The 18072-nt window shown below is 39.2% G+C and overlaps 1 protein-coding gene across 15 annotated transcripts in view; it reads left to right on the top strand.

Annotated features, from left to right (window-relative positions):
• Window positions 1-18072, top strand: part of DLG2 (discs large MAGUK scaffold protein 2) — a 997741-nt gene that overhangs the window by 166194 nt on the left and 813475 nt on the right. The gene's annotated exons all lie outside the window — the stretch shown is intronic.

Genomic DNA, 18072 nt, shown 5'->3' with positions numbered 1-18072 from the left:
AAAGACAAAGTAATATTTGAAGAGAAAAAAGAAACTGCGGTCAAGTTGACACTGCATGGATTAATATCTTGTCTGAATATACATTGTAGATAGAGCCAAATCCTTGGATGCTGGAAGTTGGAGGGCTGACTAATAGAGCTATGATGATTTATCTCAGCTGAAGAATTGGCAGGCTTTAGTTGACATTTTCTTTGGCTGTGGACCACAGCATGATGTTGGTCCACAGCTATCAACTTGTCACCTTTTATGAGCAGATGTATGTGAAATGAATTCAAGTTTTCACTCTCCCTCAGTCTCTCACTAATCTTGCAAGTTATGGTAAACCCTGTGGTTTTGGTTGTACTTACAATATGTTAAAATTAATTATTTTAAATAGACCCACTTGAAAGTATTGATTGATCAGCTGAGCTAAGCATTTTTTTACCAGGTGATGATCTAGCCCAGTAACTAATTAGTAATTCTTCTTAATTACTAGTTTCCAGTCTCGAAGGGTTTGGATTGACTTTGTGATGTGGTCTTGTTTTGTTTTGTTTTCTTATATTAAGAGGGTTTCAGCATGAGCACAAGTTATGGTAGTGTGGTGCTTTGAGAAATGGAAGTGTACTGGGCATTTGCAGTAAGTCAGGAGCAGTTGTACTCAATGATTTCCACTAACAACAAAACCTGACTCTTCAAATAGAGGTTTTAAATGCTTTGGGTATTCTTTAGGATATTTGGTCCTCAAACCATCAAAAATAAAAACATTTAGATTGAGTATTCTTTGTCTCTTGTTACACCAGATATGTGTGCATGCATAGCTAATATCTATAAACCTGCTAACTTGCAAATTTCTATATTGTCACAAAAAATGGTAAACTGAGGATCAAGCCTTGTTGTCTTTGTTAGCACTAGAAGTGGTCTAAGATGAGAATAATTCCAAGGAGTGTTACTGTTAAACCACTACAATGGAAACTGGTTCAGAGACCAACACTTGTTAATAATCAACAAATGTGCAGTGGAATTGACTGCACCCTCAGCAAGTTTGCAGATCACACCAAGCTGAGTAGTGCAGTTGAAATGCCACAGGGAAGGGATGCCATCCAGAGAGACCTTAACAGGCAGAGGAGTGGGGTGGTGCAAACCTCATGAAGTTCAACAAGGCCAAGAGCGAGGTCCTGCACGCAGGTCACAAGAATCACCAGTACCAGTACAGAATGTGTGTGAGAGCCCCCTGGAGTACTGCGTCCAGCTCTCAGGCCCCCAACATAAGGATGTGGAGCTACTGAAGTGAGTTCAAAGGCCATGAAGATGATAAGAGGGCTGGAGCACCTCTCCTATGGAGACAGGCTGAGATTGCTGGAGTTGTTCAGCCTGGAGAAGACAATGCTCTGGGGATATGTTGTTGCAGCCTTTTAATACTAAAAGGGGCTTATAAGAAAGATGGTGGACAGACTTTTTAATAGGGCAGGTTGCAATAGGACAAGAGTAATGCTTTTAAACTGAAAGAGGGGAGATTTAGATGAGAAATTGTGAAGTTCTTCCCTGTGAGGGTGGTGAGGCGCAGGTTGCCCAGAGAAGCTGTGGCTGCCCCATCCGTGGCAGTGTTCAAGGCCGGGTTGGATGGGGCTTTGAGCAATCTGGTCTAGTGGAAAGTCCCTGCCCATGGCAGAGGAGGGTTGGAACTGGATGAGCTTTAAAGGTCTTTTCCAATGCAAATCATTCTATGAGTCTATGAAAAAAACCCTAAGTTATTATTAGAACACAATTCAACCATTCACTTAGTTGCTATATTTTATTTTTTGTTTTATTGTAGAGTACAAAGTGTGGTCCTTGAGGTAAGTGCCTACTTGGAACTTGCTTCCATCTGTATTTTGCTTGACTATAAAAGTTGGAGTGAAGAAGCTTAGCACTACCCCACAAATAAATTCTAATTCCCAAGTACTACCTGCTTCTTTTTTACCAAACCATTTTCTTTGCAGCTAAACAGATTTTTCTGTCTACCCGATCCCTATCAGACATTTATAAGCTTTTCTTTTACCATACTTCAGTAGATTTATTTTCTTGGAGACTCATGCAGACAGTTGGGGAAAATTAAATCAGACAGAAATGAACTTTTACATGGTCAATGTTTTTCACCATCTGATTTCAAAAGTACTTTTTTAACTGCCTTGCTTTTATCGGAGAAGAATATCTGTGACATGTCAGCATTTTGATAGAAAGCTGATTAATGAAATGAAAAATTTCCAGTGATGCATCAAAGCATATTACCTGTTATGAAAGGCTTGAAAGATCAAAATGAAAAAACAGAAGCAGAGATCTGGCCAGTTGTGACAACTCCATTAGGTGACCATAGCAGGAGCTCGGATGCTGCTCAACAGTGGTGTAGTGTCAAATAATGAAGGAAAAATAAAGCTGGTGGAAAGGCTATCCTCACTCATCAGTTTTCCTGGCTGTGTCACTCAGGATGGCATGGGTCTGGGCTAGATTTTTCTCTCCTTTTTCAGCAGTTTTTATTAAAAGCACTGTATCTTCTCTTGAAAGCGCCTTTCCTATCTAATGCAAGAGCCAGGAGGTCTGGCAGCATTGCTGTTATGCAACAGTCTGACTTTTGCAGTCCCTAATTTACCACCCTTTTCGAATTTACTGATGATTCTTGCAATTAAGAGTCTCGATTCTGTTTGGCAACTCACCATCTGCAAAAGAGGGCATAAGTGAATACAGCTTTTCTGTGCCTTCACAATGTCCTTAATTAGATTCGTTTTAAGTCTGAGGGTTTTAATCAAGGGAATTACCTAAGGGTGGCTTTGTCTGCACTTGCACTTTTAGTCATGTCTTCTGAAGGATTTGTAGTGTTTGATTATAAAATACTCCAAAAGGAGTTCACTATTTTTTCAAAATGCTCCAAAAGGAGTACTGCTTTTTAGCTTACTAAACCTTCCTATCACCAAGGTTGCTCACTAGCTGGATCCATTATGCAAAGATAATGAAGCATCAGAGGCCGTTCTGTTGCAAAAGCATTTGGGGTTGTCTTTTCTTCCAACCCTGTTGACAGGGTTTCTTGAGTTTGGCATTCAGAGTAAACATTCACCTTATCTCACCCTGTAGCATTATTAGGATCCCTCTGCTTTTCCCTGCTGCAGCCTCAGCAGAGCTCATTGTCCCACTTTTCTAGTCCCCTTCCACCAAAAGTTTCCCCTTTGGGGAGTCATCTGGCACTGAGAAGCAGCAAGAAAGAGTGAAAAAGAGTATGTGGGCACAGAAGGCAAAGGAGTCTCATTCAGCATCAGCTGTCTCCTTGGTGTGAAGAAAGGGACAGTGATTTTAAGGGTAGGAGAATATGAGCGAGGGTCCTCACAGGGAAGTGCAGCATCCACATAAGCTGTGATAGCTCATGGGATACAGCTTTACACAGGTGCTACATTCTGTGGAGATTTAGTACAAGTTTTGGCTGCCAGCCTGCTTTGCAGCTGAACTCTTAGTCTTTCTGCCCCTCAGTTTACCTATATCTGTAACACAAGGAGAGCAAAAGTCAGTCCTCTTTGAACCTGCATACATGTGCAGGACGTTATTGGTCTATTTACAAGGGATAGATCAGTGCACGGAGGATAAAGTTACTCTGGCTTTCTCTTTTCACGGTTTTTTTGGAACGCTGGAGAGACAGGAATGCAGCGATGCCCTGCACAGTGTTGGAATTAAGCCTGATCGGGGAGTTAACGTATAAACATTCCTGGTTCGAACTAATCAAGGTTTTTGTATTCAGACTCCCTCCACATGTCTTGTTTTAAAGAAATTCATACTTTTGGAAGATGACTGCATGTTAATTCTGGTGGTCATGCTCTACATAATGGAGCCAAGCAGTAACATACTGAAACATGCATATTCTGCTTTGTTTTAAGGCTGAGTCTGGAACAATTGTTTCTAAAATCAATCTTGCTCTCTTAAACACAAACCAAATAAATGGCTGAGTTTGACTGGATTTGTCCCTCTCCTGGGACCTTGTGCCTTGGAACGATGTCCCTTCCTCTCCTGTGTAGATGTGCTCTATAAAATAAACAAATAGCTCTGCACTCCAGAAAGTGCCTTTGTGCCTTTTGCAGGGTGTCTCTCTCTAAGCTTTAAGTCTTTTCCTGTTAAAACATTGCTGGCTAATAAATTTGAGAGACAGTCCGGGTGGTGGGGAATGTTTTTTGTGGCTAACATGAAATATTTGAAAGCTGAGCTATTAACAAGATGATCTGTTCTTCTGTCTTTCACCTTGGCGCTGATGGTAGTGGAAAATTCTGAGTGCTAAAACTCTGCTTTATTTTTAAAGGATGTATTAAAGTAATGCCATGCGTGCTTCTGCTGGGTCACTCTATTCCTGCAAATCATCTTCATTCCTAAGTCCCCCGTACCTCTCTTTGCCCAAGGCAGTTTACTGTCCACCTCTTAACCGTTAAAGAGGTTGTCTGTACCCTGCATTGCTGAGTCTGTCACCAATTGCCTATGAAGCTGGATTTTACAACAGCTGCTTAAATCCCCCTTCCCCTTGGTAGGTCTCAAATGCTTCTTTCTCATTTGCACCACCCCTCTTCAGGCTTCCCTGGGGAAAAACATGCTGTTCCTATTGGTTTTGGCTGTAGCTCGAGGTGCTGAAGAGTTGTGGTATCTCTGCTGTAATCTGATTTACAGATTCAGTGGGAAAAGTTCCAGATAGACTAAGGTAGTGTTGGATTAGCAGCAAACCACAGCACATCCCAGCAGGGCAGCAAATGCTTCATGCTTGGGTAGAGGCAGGCACTAGCAGACTATGCATTAACACAAGGGTTCAGGAGCAAATTTGGAGAGAAATAGGGCAAAAGAAGCCATTTACTCCTCTATTTCATCAAAAAGTAGGGAAAAAAGGGGGGAGAAGAGTCTTAAAAATGGTAATAGACCCTTGACAATGAAATATATAGACTTAATTTATGACATATGTGGACCTTCCTCCTGTTTCAGTTCGTGTGATCCCTGGGAAACAAGGGAGGGGTTTCACAGTTGCAAAACAAGCTCAGAAACCCATAAGGAAAGGAGATAATTTGTTTAAAAAAGTAGTATGATAAACATTAAGCTGTACAAAACCATTATCTGCAGACTGACCCACATAGCTGTTTGACATCATCATCAGGAAGCATTTTGCATGAGTTATTTACAATGAGTAATCTCATTAAGCACACATTACATATAGGATGTTTGCTGTCTTTATTGCTTATTTGTTTTATGGAAAGCTCCAGAATGTTTCTGCAGCAGAAGTGTAGCAGTGCATAACTTACAGCAAAATATTTTTAACATGGTTATTGAAATTTTCTTTAAGCTGAAACTTGGTATTGATCTTTATGACAGCAGTTACTTAAAGGTAAACTTTTATAGAAAAACAAATATAGATTTAACTACTTATAATCATTGCAACTCATGAGGCTTACGAGCAAAAATTTAAACAAAACCTAATGCTTTTCTGGACACTATATTAAAGTTCTGGTTTAAGTGCTGATTTAGCCAGGCAACATTTTGGCAGTGTCGCTGCAGTTTAAAAACAGTGTGCACATCCAAATTCTACAGTATTTATTATTCCCAGAGGAAAAGTACTATTGGAGTAGAGCCTTCCTGATAACATATGCATAGCTTGAGGGTGATATCCTTGGGATGTTGCTACCCAAAAGCCATGCTTTCCTGACGTGAAATTCCACCCTAAGGTCAAACATAAGCAGTTCAGAAGTTCTGAGTTTATGGTGATATACGCAAGAACAAAGCTGGCTTCACTCTTTATTTGCACCCTGCAGTAACCAGCAAATATGGTTATTATGACTGCATAGAAGTATTTCATTTCCACGGTAAGGTGAGCTAAATAGTTTCACTTATTTTTCTTTGCTGCAGCATAAAATGAGGCAGTGATTTAACTTTGAAAATCAAAAATGTTCATTATATGAATTCAAAAAGTGTATGTGTACATAAGCAACAGGTGAAAAGGGCTCAAGTGGAAGAGAAAAACTGTGATTTTTATGGTTCAGTAGCTCATGTAGTGATGTTATCTGGAATCTGCATGTTAGCAAAGAGCCTCGTTGTGCCTGGCACTGTGAACATCTACAGAAGAAACTTGTGGCTGAAGCAGTTGTGGAAGCCAAAGGGTAGGAACTGTGCCTTGTTCAGCAGTATTTGATAGACGTGCTGAAAGTGAAATTCATCTGTCCAGGTTTATGTTATTGGAGAGGTATAAATGCCTTTGAGGTGCAGTTCACCTTTAGACTGGTCTTTCAAGTAGGAATTGGGCTACTGAAGGGTGTGTGTGTCTTGATTAATGATAAAGGAGACCCTGACAACCAGCTCTGATACAAGTGTCTGAACTGAAGATGTATCTCACACCAGGGGATTTTCTCAGTGACGCAGAGTCTGTGGCAAAGCAGTGACCTACATCAGGGGCTCGGCTGTGAGACTTTCCTTCTGGGTTACGCTGAACACGCAGTTTATTATTACTATTCTTTTATAGATAGTTGGAGCTGCCATCGACTTCCAGGCAAAATGCACATGAATACAGGATTGGATCCAGGCGTAGTCCAAGCCATACAGCATCTCACATGACCTCGTATTATGCCAACCACCTTTTTCCTTAATACCTTGAATAAAAATCTATTTAACTACAGTAGACCATATGTTTTAGTGGCATTCTCATTTGTACTTTTAGATTGCAAGTCCTGTTAGTCATTCAGTACATACATACTGTAGAATGTCATTTACACTTACAGGGCTATAGAAACCTAATGGTCTCTCTTTATCACATAAATGGCTGTGAACAGCCGCCTCAGTGAATGTGTTCTCCAAAGATTTATTCCTGAAAAGTTCTGAATGTCTCCTGTGAAGCGCTTGAGGGACCTCCCTTTGACCCTGTTGGTATCACTCAGATGCCACTATAAATGAGCATGGGAATCCTTCCCTGAGTCTCGGGCAGCCTGTATGTCAGGGAGGTGTTGCTCAGATACTTCTGAAGAAAATAATGTAAAAAACTTCTTCAAAGGCTGATAGAAATTACTCCTCCCTGTGGAATTCTCATTTCTCTGCTGTTTGGGACATTTTTTTTTTTCACAGCAGGAACAGTAATGAAAATTAAGATTTACCTTCAGTTTGTGTACTCTAGCTGTAGAACAATGGGACAACCAAAGTGTGTAGGAGCCGTTGGATCCACAATCTTCTCTGCCATCACTGTCTTTGCTGAGAGCTGTTTCAGGGGCAGCTACATTTAAAGACTATGCATTCTATATTCCTTTGAATTGTTTATAATGTATGGTGGAAACATTGAAAGTAGGATGCTGTATAATTAAAGGAAGAGCAAAACCACAGAAAAGCTGAAGCTTTTCCTCCCATAAATACATACGATGCATATGTATTTTTATACAGACACTTCAGTACCTCCTTCTTCATGCCTCTGGCACCAGCTCTCAAACTTACCCCAGTTGTACTGATCTCTGCTGCATAAATAACTCTCTGTTCCTCTCTCCAGCTAATCTAAACCTAGTGTTCAGCTCTACCTTTTTTTCCTGTGCCACCTGCCTCTCAGTCTGCTCTGGTACTCCCTTTGCTGTCACCAGGCTGGAATTTCCTGAGGGAATGCTGGGTCTTGAATTATTTTGGGGTTGGAAGAAGGGGTAGGGGAGCACTCTTCCTTATGTTGGTGCTCTCTTTTCACACATAGTATAGCTCTCACATTTTCTTCTTCCCTGTCATGTCCTTACTTCTGAGGTACTTAAAGAGGGATATTTCTGTTTGGGTAAGCATTTACTAATTTTAAACTGTTTATCATTGTGGAAGAGGTGATAAGAAAAAAAACCTGTCATAAGTGAGAGCAGTGATTTCTCACGCTGGATAGCCACCTAAAAATATTTAAATGTCATGAGACTCCACTTGGAGTACTGTGTACAGTTCTGGTGTCCCCAGCATAAGAAGGACGTGGAACTGTTGGAGCAAGTCCAGAGGAGGCCACGAGGATGATCAGGGGGCTCGAGCACCTCTTGTATAAAGACAAGCTGAGAAAGTTAGAGCTGTTCAGCCTGGAGAAGAGAAGCTGTGTGGAGACCTCAGAGCAGCTTCCAGTATCTAAAGGGAGCCTACGAGGTTGCCAGAGAGGGACTCTTCATCAAGGACTATAGCAATAGGAGAAGGGATAATGGATTAAACTTAAATAGGGAAAGTTCAGGTTAGATATAAGGCAGAAGTTCTTTAGTATGAGAATGGTGAGTCACTGGACAGCCTGTCTAAGGTAGTTGTGAACACTCCATCCCTGGCAGGGCTCAAGGCCAGGTTGGACAGAATCTAGAGCAACCTGGTCTAGTGTGAGGTGTCCCTGCCCATGGCAGGGGGGTTGGAACTAGGTCATCTTAAGGTCCTTTCCAACCCAAACCGTTCTATGATTCTATGATAATAGCAGAATGGCAATACTGGATTGAAGGACAGGAAATAAACCTCAGGAGATTGAACCCAATCATCTGTGGTTACAGGAAACACTATTATGAAAAACTAACTCAAGAAATTGGAAATGATTCACTGTCACACACTTCTAACCTCTACTGTGATCCTCTATTGGTCTCTGCTACTGCACCGCTACAATAAGATCAAGCACAAAATACAAAAATCCACTCTTTAAAGATTAGTCTCAGTAAGAAAGCCAGGTGAATCACTCACCTGAGAATTTGTAGTGTACCTGGATTTGCCCCTTTACTGAAAAAGAATTGTGTGCCCCAATCTGTTGCATCTCTGCATAGTGTAGCCTTTGATTCTAAACTCATTCCAGGTCGTTCTGTTAAGAAGCCAATTTATGTCACATTTGGCATTAGCAGATTGAGTCTTAGATGGTTCATAAAACTTTAGGTTGCCCTAAAGACAGCAGAATGAACAAAAGTCCCAAAGGACCTCCGTAGCTCTGCAGCTGATAGAAGTCTGTTGTTGATGCTTACAGTATGGTAAGATGTCAAGTACAGAGTGATTTTTCTCTTGGAATATCTTTCTTGCTTCCAGCAATCAGCAGTTTAGAGGCTTCTCAAGTTTGAGGTTATGGATGGGCAGCTACTTTTGATAGACTGGAACTCATTAAAATAAGAATTAGATAAGTAGAACAAAATTCTACTCTCAGATATGGTAAAGTAAATCTAGATTTGCACCAGTGTAACAGGGCAGGGTTTGGTTGCTCATTCTCTTTCTTGATAGTAAAAGCGATTGAACCTTGAAAATTTGAATCCTGTTCTGGATTTTTTTTTTTAATAAAGAACTGGTTTGATAATAAAATCTTGTCATTTACTTTATGAATTCTTAACCGTAGTAAAGACTTTTTTACTTATCAGGTATGTGCTTATCAGTTTTCTAGTGTAGTATAAAGACTTATTCTACTTGACTATGATCTCATCAGCTATGCATTTTCTCCTGCTTTAGATATGTGCATGAAGAGTGCTGTTAGAGACTTAAGGGGTGATTTAAACAGTAGTTTTTTCTGCTGCCTTTCATGAAATTCAAATTGCTACTAACTTTCTGCAACATCAGTTCTATGGAAATTCAGCATCCTCTACAATAAAAAAATGTCTTTGAGCAGATCTCTCATGTTTTTCTCATTTATTTTCTATTGCTTTTTGCCTATAATTTTTTACATTGTGGCTGATATGAAGTTGTGGAGCTCTTCTTGTGAAGTTATTCACAGTATTACTTTTCCAATTAACAGTATGTCCTTGTGTAAGACCTTTTATCTCAGTGAAATCAATGACAAAATCGATTTTGAAATGAAGGTAGAAGGGTCTCCTCAGTTTATCACCTCTGAAAATGAAAACATTTGAATTAGGTTTGTGGATTCATAGCATTCACAGTAGTAGTTTAGCATACTGCATGTTTATTAGGTTCTTAGATGTGGTTAACTGCTGTTAAGCAGTAAACGCCCAGAGAAAAGAGCTTATTAAATGGTCTATTTACTAAATCAAGCTTGACATCTTTATTCATTCACATCTGATTGTTTTACCACCTCCAAATGGTGTTTTGGACATGGAGGTTGGATACTATTTTTTGATTTTACTTTGTGATGATCTACAGAATCACTACAGCTTTGTGAGAGAGTGGGTTGTTTTGTGTTCTGGTTCATAGGTAATTAACAGAATTGTCAGCTAATTTCTGAGTCCTTATTACTGGTGAATTTACACAAAATGCACAGCAGCATGGCTGATCTGAGGCAGAATGGAATTGGGATAAAGGATCTAGGAATTATTCCAAAGGAGCTTCTGAGTTCTGGCTTGCTCTCAAAACACCCTAAGAAAAATCACTCTGTCTGTCCCTTGGTTTATGCCAAGCTAGCTATACAAATACTTGCTGCTTTCCTAAATGTCTTTGAGATCTATTAATGTGTACAGTACTGCTTAACAGTGTGGTGTGATTTCAGATTCCACATTTAATTTTCTAGGGCCAGCAGTTTCATGGGTCAGGGTCAGAAACTTTTTATCTTGAAACTGAGGATGAAAAGAAAACTTACCGAAAAACTTACTTTATTGCACTACAGAGCACCCAAAATTTCAATTTTGGGGGGTTTCTGGGTGGGGGAGGGGTAAGGGGAAAGACAAGAGGTGAGAAAACAGCTCACTATTTTGGGGGTTCAGTTTTTGGGTGCAAAACCAAAACATTGGCCTAATAACATGTTTCAGAATCTTATTTTAGAAAAGAATGTTTCAGGAATCTATTCATCACAGGTACAGGTTGAAGCTATCAATATTCAAGGTGGTTTAAACTTCTTAGTTTGAAAATAATGTGGCTCAAAAGCATAGAAAAGTGAATGTGAGTTGGTTTTTCAACAAATATTCCATAGCCTTTTATTCAGTCTTTTATTCGGTTGCTTACTACTGCAATCTTTATATCTTTGTTCTTATTTTTGCTGTTTATTTGTCCCTGACTAAAGATATTGTCACACCTGCAGAAGCCTCAAATTTATCTTCCTTTCTGAACAGGAGGCGGAAGACCCCAACTGTCACAAAACTGGAAAGGCTGGCTAATAGCAAATAGCTACTTGTTCTTGCCACCAGCCCCTAAGCAGGATGAGCTACTGTGAAACACTGTCTCTTCCAGTCTAGCAGACAGGGATGCATCACAGGTCTACAAAGCCCTGGATCCACATAAGCAATTTAGTGGCTGAAGTACAGCTCAGACAGAGTTTAAGTTTCCAAGTCCAAGTAGGCAATTCACAAAGCCCGTGCTCATTCGTGCCCCTCCCTTCCTCCCTGCTTAGGTGCCTCCAAGATTTCAGACACTAGAGTGTTCAGAAGTACATTTTCCATCCTTTGTGCTGAAGCTTTTTTTATTTCCCCAGGTACAGCTCGGCCACCTTTTTCAGGTAGGATGGAGATGTCCTCTGTCTAAACTTTATTTCTTGCTTCTGGTTATACCACTCTCCTGGAAGGTGGAAATCGGGTTTTGACCTCCAGAGTGAAGCTTGTGCTGAACTCTGAACAAAACCATTCACAAAAATACAATTATACTAAGAACATCTCATCCTCCATCCATCTTTCTCTGGGAAAGAATGAAACAATCTTCTCTACCCAAAGGGGCAATTCAGGCATGTGAGTAGGGTTGAGGGCTGATGTATCATAATATCTTTTAGATGCGCAGGTCAGGCAGGCACCTGCAGAAGGAGACAGGGAATTTCAGAAATATCCTTTTATCTCTTTTCTTGTGGGCATTCCCCTCTGCTTCTAGACAACATGCTGCTGTTTCTGCATTTTATTACTAGTAATTTTCATGAACAGCGTTGCAGGAACCAGTACCCCAAGGCCAGATCAGGCAGCTTTTAAGTGTCACCATGCTTTGTGGATCTGCAACTAGTTCCATTGTGCTCTTCTCAAAGTGTGGAAGAAATGTTGATGATAACATGCAGTGTCACCTTACAGTCACCAGAAACCCCCTTAATGTAGTGACTTTTTTCAGGGTGGAGCCCAGAGGGACACTGGGAAGTGGATCAGTGATTCCAGTGAAAATAATAGGCAGAGGTAATGCTTGTGGACTGAAGTTGTGAGGTTTTTCTCCATATATTTGTTAGGTTTCCTTCTGAGATACATTACATACAAAAATAAGGAGCAAACTGTACCTGCAACTACAAACTGGGTGAGCAGCAAGAATCTGGGTTGTGACGGAACCTAATACACATCCGTTCCATGCAAAACTTCAGGACCTTTGCAGATAGACATTTCTATTCTAATTTGTGGAAGGAAAGAGCCAGGGACTGCATTAGTTAAATTGCATTTCTTAGTCAAGTCAATGCAGAATAGATAGAAAAGCTAGGTAATTTAAAATAATTTGTGAGGCTTAGCAAACTCTTAACATGGAATTTAACCGAACTCTAGCTCAGTTATTTTCTACTTTCTAAGTATAGTAATTTGCATTGGAAAAAAACAGTCTGTCTTACACTGACTGATCATCTCTTTATTCGACAGATTGGCTGTGAGAAAGGATTCAGGTGTCACTTGGAGAGCTCATGAATTACATTTCAATTCCTTATAAAATAATTGAATAAATACCCGGAGATGAAATCAGTAAAATCTAGAGGGTAATAGAAGTTTGAGTAAACAAGCAGCATGATTTTTATAGAGAACAAATCATGCAAGACAAACTTAATTGCTTGTTTTGATAGAGTTACTAAATTATTAGCTGCTGCTTATATTTTTTTAGAGATAGACTTTCAAAAACACCAAAAGCAGTTAGGTGCCCAACTCCTGCTGGTTTTAAGAGCTTGCTGCATTTTCTCCTGAAGTTTTAAAGAAAAGTTCATCTTAATTGGCTTGGAGTTTAGTCTTGCTGCATGACTTTTTAGACCCCCAGTAGTGTCAGTGTCCAGATGGATATACATTGAGTTGCGGTAGGATGCTAACACTGCTTTCAGAACCAATATCATATGCAGACTTACTTTATGTTTTCATTAATGACTAAGAAGTTAGGAGTAAAGCAGCATGCCAGTGAAATGTAAAGACCAAAAATTCAGTAAGGCATGAGCATTCATCTGATAATGTGGTACTGTAGAACAAAGATTCCCTGCAAAATACCTTGTCAATCCCCCTGCAAAACAAAACCCCAAAACTAAAGTAGAAATTTTCATGAGAACCACAGGTCTTAAATACTTTTGGTGGGAAATTCAAATACCACTTAGAGAAGAAAGAGAGATTTAACGACTTTTGACGAAAAGAGTAGCTCAAAAAATGTTACATTATGCTGAATATTTTTCTGAATTATTGCAAATCATTTAGTTACTCTGTGGACTGGAGCAAATTTAGGTATTGCTAACGCAAATAGATCGAAGAAAGAATATAGTAGCACAGTAGCACTCACATCTGACAGCACACCCTTCTAAAACAGATCTTTTCTACCAGAAGATTGAAGAGAAGCCAGTAATTTTGACAGATAAATGCAAATCAGTTAGTTCACTTCACCTGTCAGAAATCCTTGGAATTCAAATATGGACACTTTTTCTGCCACTGTATACTTGGGAGCTCTCCAAAGGTGGCTTACATTGAATCTGTTACACTGGAGAAAAGCTGAATCATAGTGGGTATTTTTAAGAGGAATCTAGAAGGGAGATAGCGTGGCTAAAGGAAATGGCAGGAAGCTAATTTGGCTGAAGTTAAAAACAGCTGATTCAAAACATATGTCCTCAGAGAGCCAGTGGTCAAGACTGAGAAAGAGATGCAAAGAAAATAGAAAGGAGGTGGTTCTGGGATATGCTCTGGTGGAGCAGAAAATGTCTGGAAGAGGGCCATGGGGTTGAACTGAACTGGAAACAGTCAATCAGATATACCTACAGTGGCAACATAAGGAATGGGGTGGAGAAAATAAGAAGCTTTTGAATGATAAGGGTAAGAAGCAAATGGATACTGAACAGGTGACTGGTGAAGAAATTTGCATGTAAGCGCATCAGCTGTTGGGTTTTACTGCTTGACAACCATCCAGGAGTTAAAAAGGGAAAAAAGGAGGTGTTTGTAAGAACCATGGAAACATTGGCAGCTCTCTGGAAGCAAATTAAACTAAGTATTAAAAAAAATCCCAAACAATCACAAAGACAACAAAACCCCCCCAAAATATTTGGGCTGTGTTTCCTATAGAGTCCTATTTTTAGTAGAATTAAAATGGATGAAATCATGAATTTAGTGGAGTCAGTGTGAATTGAGACAGTGGGGACAGGAATGATACTACAACTTAAAATGATTTAATGGCAAATAAAATAGAAGAGCATGAAACACATTTAAGGCTCATCTTCAGTATGTTTAGACACTGAGTTACATGTCTTATTTTTCATGCTTCTAGTCAAGGGAAAGTTAAAGAGCAACATAAAGTTTTGTTTTAAAGGATCATTTGAGTCAAAATAAATTAATCTTCTGTATCAGTATCATCTTCTTAATGAGCTGATTTTTGAAGATGATATTTATCAGCTGCCAGTCATTGAGATCATAGATATATGTCTAAGCCATCCAGCAAAATCTGTGTTAGCTTTAAAAGTGACCTGAAAGCATAAATTGCAAGTAAATATTTTCACCCTCTGTGTGTGTAACAAACCTTCCTCTCCCTCAAACAACCCCAAAAAACACCAGGACATAAAGCAGGGTTTCTTATAAATTAAAAAATAAACTTATGTGAAACTATTCTTTGAATAGTCATTGAGCATTTAAAGCCCACTGTTGTATACCTGTGGTCAGGATTGTATTACTATGTTTCTGTTACTTTATATTAATCAACATTTAATTTCACTATGGATAGAACTGAATGCATTTTAGTTGCCCTAGTGTGTCTGAGACATCCATGCAGGAGGGCTCCAGGGGAGACAGTATGTAGCTCTCTTCTAGAGAGGGAGCTTTAGTGAAGAAAGGGTACCTGAAAGCATGGAAATTGACACAAGCACTTTTTTGCTATTGTAGATAACTCAATATCCCCATCAAACCTTGTCAGCTCTCTGTTATCCTCTTTTTTAGATGATTTATGACTGTTTTGAATTACATAGGCACCAATAGACATTCTTAACAGAATTCACTGAAAGCTTCGTTCTACAGTGAAAAAGTGCTTTTTATTCCTAGCCTTTATTTTCAATTCTTGTCAAGTTGTTAATTCATTGGAGGATCTGTTCTCTTACCTCCTGAGAACATAATTTCTTGAAGAGACTTTGGTAAAGGATCATTATAAGGTTTTTTGAAATCCAAGCAGAATAACCAACCTCATCCGTATGCTTGTCTCCTTTGAAAAAATAGACTTCAAAAGTCTGTGAACAATGTCTTCCATATGTTAAATCCAGCTTGATTTGTCTCTGTTTTGTCACATCTTTGTACTCCATCTACTAATTTATTCTTTTGTATAGTTTCAACCCTTTTAACCAGAACAGAACACAGATTGTCTACTTGGTATTTGCTTAGATCCATCCAAAACCCTTTAAAAGTTGATGCTACACCATCAACTTGCCAATTTGCAGTTCTCTTACCAGAAAGGATGAGTTAAATGATGGGTTGATCCTCCATAGTTAAAACTTTATGGTGTATTTATTTGAGTTTCTTAAAAACTCTTGGGTGAATATGATGGCTTCCTTGACATGCTACTACCTATGGATCTGTCTTAAAATCTTTACTACTAACACTTCAATTGAAGGTAGTTCTTAACTGTGACATGTAAAGAAATATGCAACAGGGATTGAAGAGTTTTGGAAAAAGCATAAATCATCACCACAGACAATCATTTTTAGACACTTCTAAAATAAGACATTACAAAAAGAGTAGAGGGTTGTGGGTTTCTTTTTGTAATAATGAGAGATTGAATATTTTTTGTCTTCTTGAATGAGTAAAGGCCATAATGAAAAAAACCAAACTACTAACCAGGCACATAACTGAAGTCAGATTAATCTTTGGAGAATATATAGGAGGATAAATAAAAAGAAGTAGTGAACAGCCAAGGCATGGAATTAAAAGCTGTAGAAGATCAAAGAAGAGAGTGTACAGTTGTGACAGAAAATAGCGTTAGTATACATGCTAATGCCCAGATTCTGCTATTTGATGTGAACGTGTATGTTCATGTCTGCCCGGGTTAATTCATATCCCCAAGGATGATGAAAACATAATTAAATTGCAGTGGTTTGTTTTTTATTGACTGCTCTGTTATGCTAGAAAAACTTTGATTTTCCATTTATTTCCACAATTGTACCTTTTACTGATAAACAACTCTTTGAAGCATGAGAGCTACACATATATTTTGCACACCCAGACATTCACTGCGTTACTTTACACTCTTGGAGTCCTAAAACTCCCTTGAACCTTTCCACTCTGATGTATACAAGTTATATCCACCTTGTAAGACTATAATTTTTTTGGTCTATTCATGTGCTGAGTACTTGAAGCAAAAGAATTTCTTTCCTGTGGTGGTGAGGCACTGGCACAGCCCAGAGAAGCTGTGGCTGCCTCATCCCTGGCAGTGTTCAAGGCCAGGCTGGATGGAGCTTGGAGCAACCTGGTCTAGTGGAAGGTGTCCTTGCCCGTGGCAGGGGGTTGGAACTGGATGATCTTTAAGGTCCCTTCCAACCCAAACCAGTCTGTAATTCTATGATTCTCTGAAAATGCACACGTGTTATGCCAATATATGCTGAAGTTATCATATCGTTCTTGAAATCAGGCTATTTGAAACTTTTACTTCTACACAGAAGGATAAAGTAAATGCATTAAGACTAGTTCTGCATATATGTGCAGAGAAAGGATATTGGTAAAGATGGTTGTATGATAACACATGTTTCTCTGGCGATTAGCTCAGTGCTCTTACACTGGTTGGTGTTTTGGTGGGAAGAGGCTCATTTTCTTCAGATGTTTTATCAGTTATTAATTTTAAGCTCTACCAGTTTGTCTTGAAGTGCTGCAGCAGTGTCCAACGAGGCCTGAGCCCATGTGGAGCTGTGATACCACTTACTGATCCCATTGCTCCTAATGTATCAAATTTGGTACAGGTCCTCTGCAAAGGCATTCCTCCAACTTCATCTGTTACATTCCTGCCCCTACATTTGTTCAGGTTCTGTACCGACTTTTAATTAGAAGAGGATTTTATTTCTGTTTACATACGTGGTCTCATACCTTAAGTTTAGTAGGTGTGGATTCCACTGTTATCCTGTACTCTGCTTGACCTAATGAAAACAGTGCTGAGGATGCTTTCAAGGGCTCTGTTTACAATTTCAAAGATGTTTTACTTCAGTGAAGGGAGAATTCACTGGATTCCTAAGGTGAAAAAGATGCAGAAGCAGGAAAGGAGGAAAGACAAGAAGATCATAAGGGAGAAATGATAATAGGGAGGAAGGAAACAGAAAGTTTACGAGCATATGAAGTGTAAGCATGCTCCTGTTGCTAGTTGCTGATGGCATCTACAGCTTTATGAGTACTAGACAATTTAATGGCTATGTAAAGACTATATTTTACCCTGGATTTTATTAGGCTAGCCTGCCACTGACATTTCCACTGGAGGATGTATTTTTTCATAACTTGATCTGGGAAAGGTCATTAAAAATAGTTGTAGTCCTTTCTCATTCAGAGCGTTTTTCATCCTTAAATGAAAAGGATGTGCCTGTTAAACATGCCTGTTGCAGGGTATTCTGCTGGGTCTCTTGTATATGGTCATCAGAGCTGCTTAAGTGATTTGGCTTCCCTGAAGTCAGATTTACATTTAGGATCTTTTCTGTAAGAAATATGGAGGTACAAGAAGATGTAAAATAGATTGTAACTCTGTAGTTACTGGTATTTAAACTAGAGATTGGCTCAAAATAGAATGTTAACTGGAAACCTTGCTATTTACAGATGTGAAATATTAGTGCGTTAATAAAGGTTTTGACCACTTTTGCACCTGGAGACTCATTATACAGAAATAAATCTCTCTACATGGACTCATTCATGATCAAAATTCATAGAAATGTCAGTCAAATTTGGCTAGAGTGAAGTACAGATCAAATACTGGATCTGTACTAGAGTGAGGTTGGGGGAAATTGTGCTTCTATTGACAAGGAAACTTTTTATGGCCCATTTATTTGCAGAGAACACCTTTTTGATGGCAAATAAAAGAGAAAGAAAT

This window comes from Strigops habroptila, chromosome 2 (assembly GCF_004027225.2).
Source record: "Strigops habroptila isolate Jane chromosome 2, bStrHab1.2.pri, whole genome shotgun sequence".
Lineage (NCBI taxonomy): Eukaryota > Metazoa > Chordata > Aves > Psittaciformes > Psittacidae > Strigops > Strigops habroptila.
Note: the sequence above shows the minus strand (reverse complement) of the source record. Positions and strands in the feature narration are given on the sequence as shown.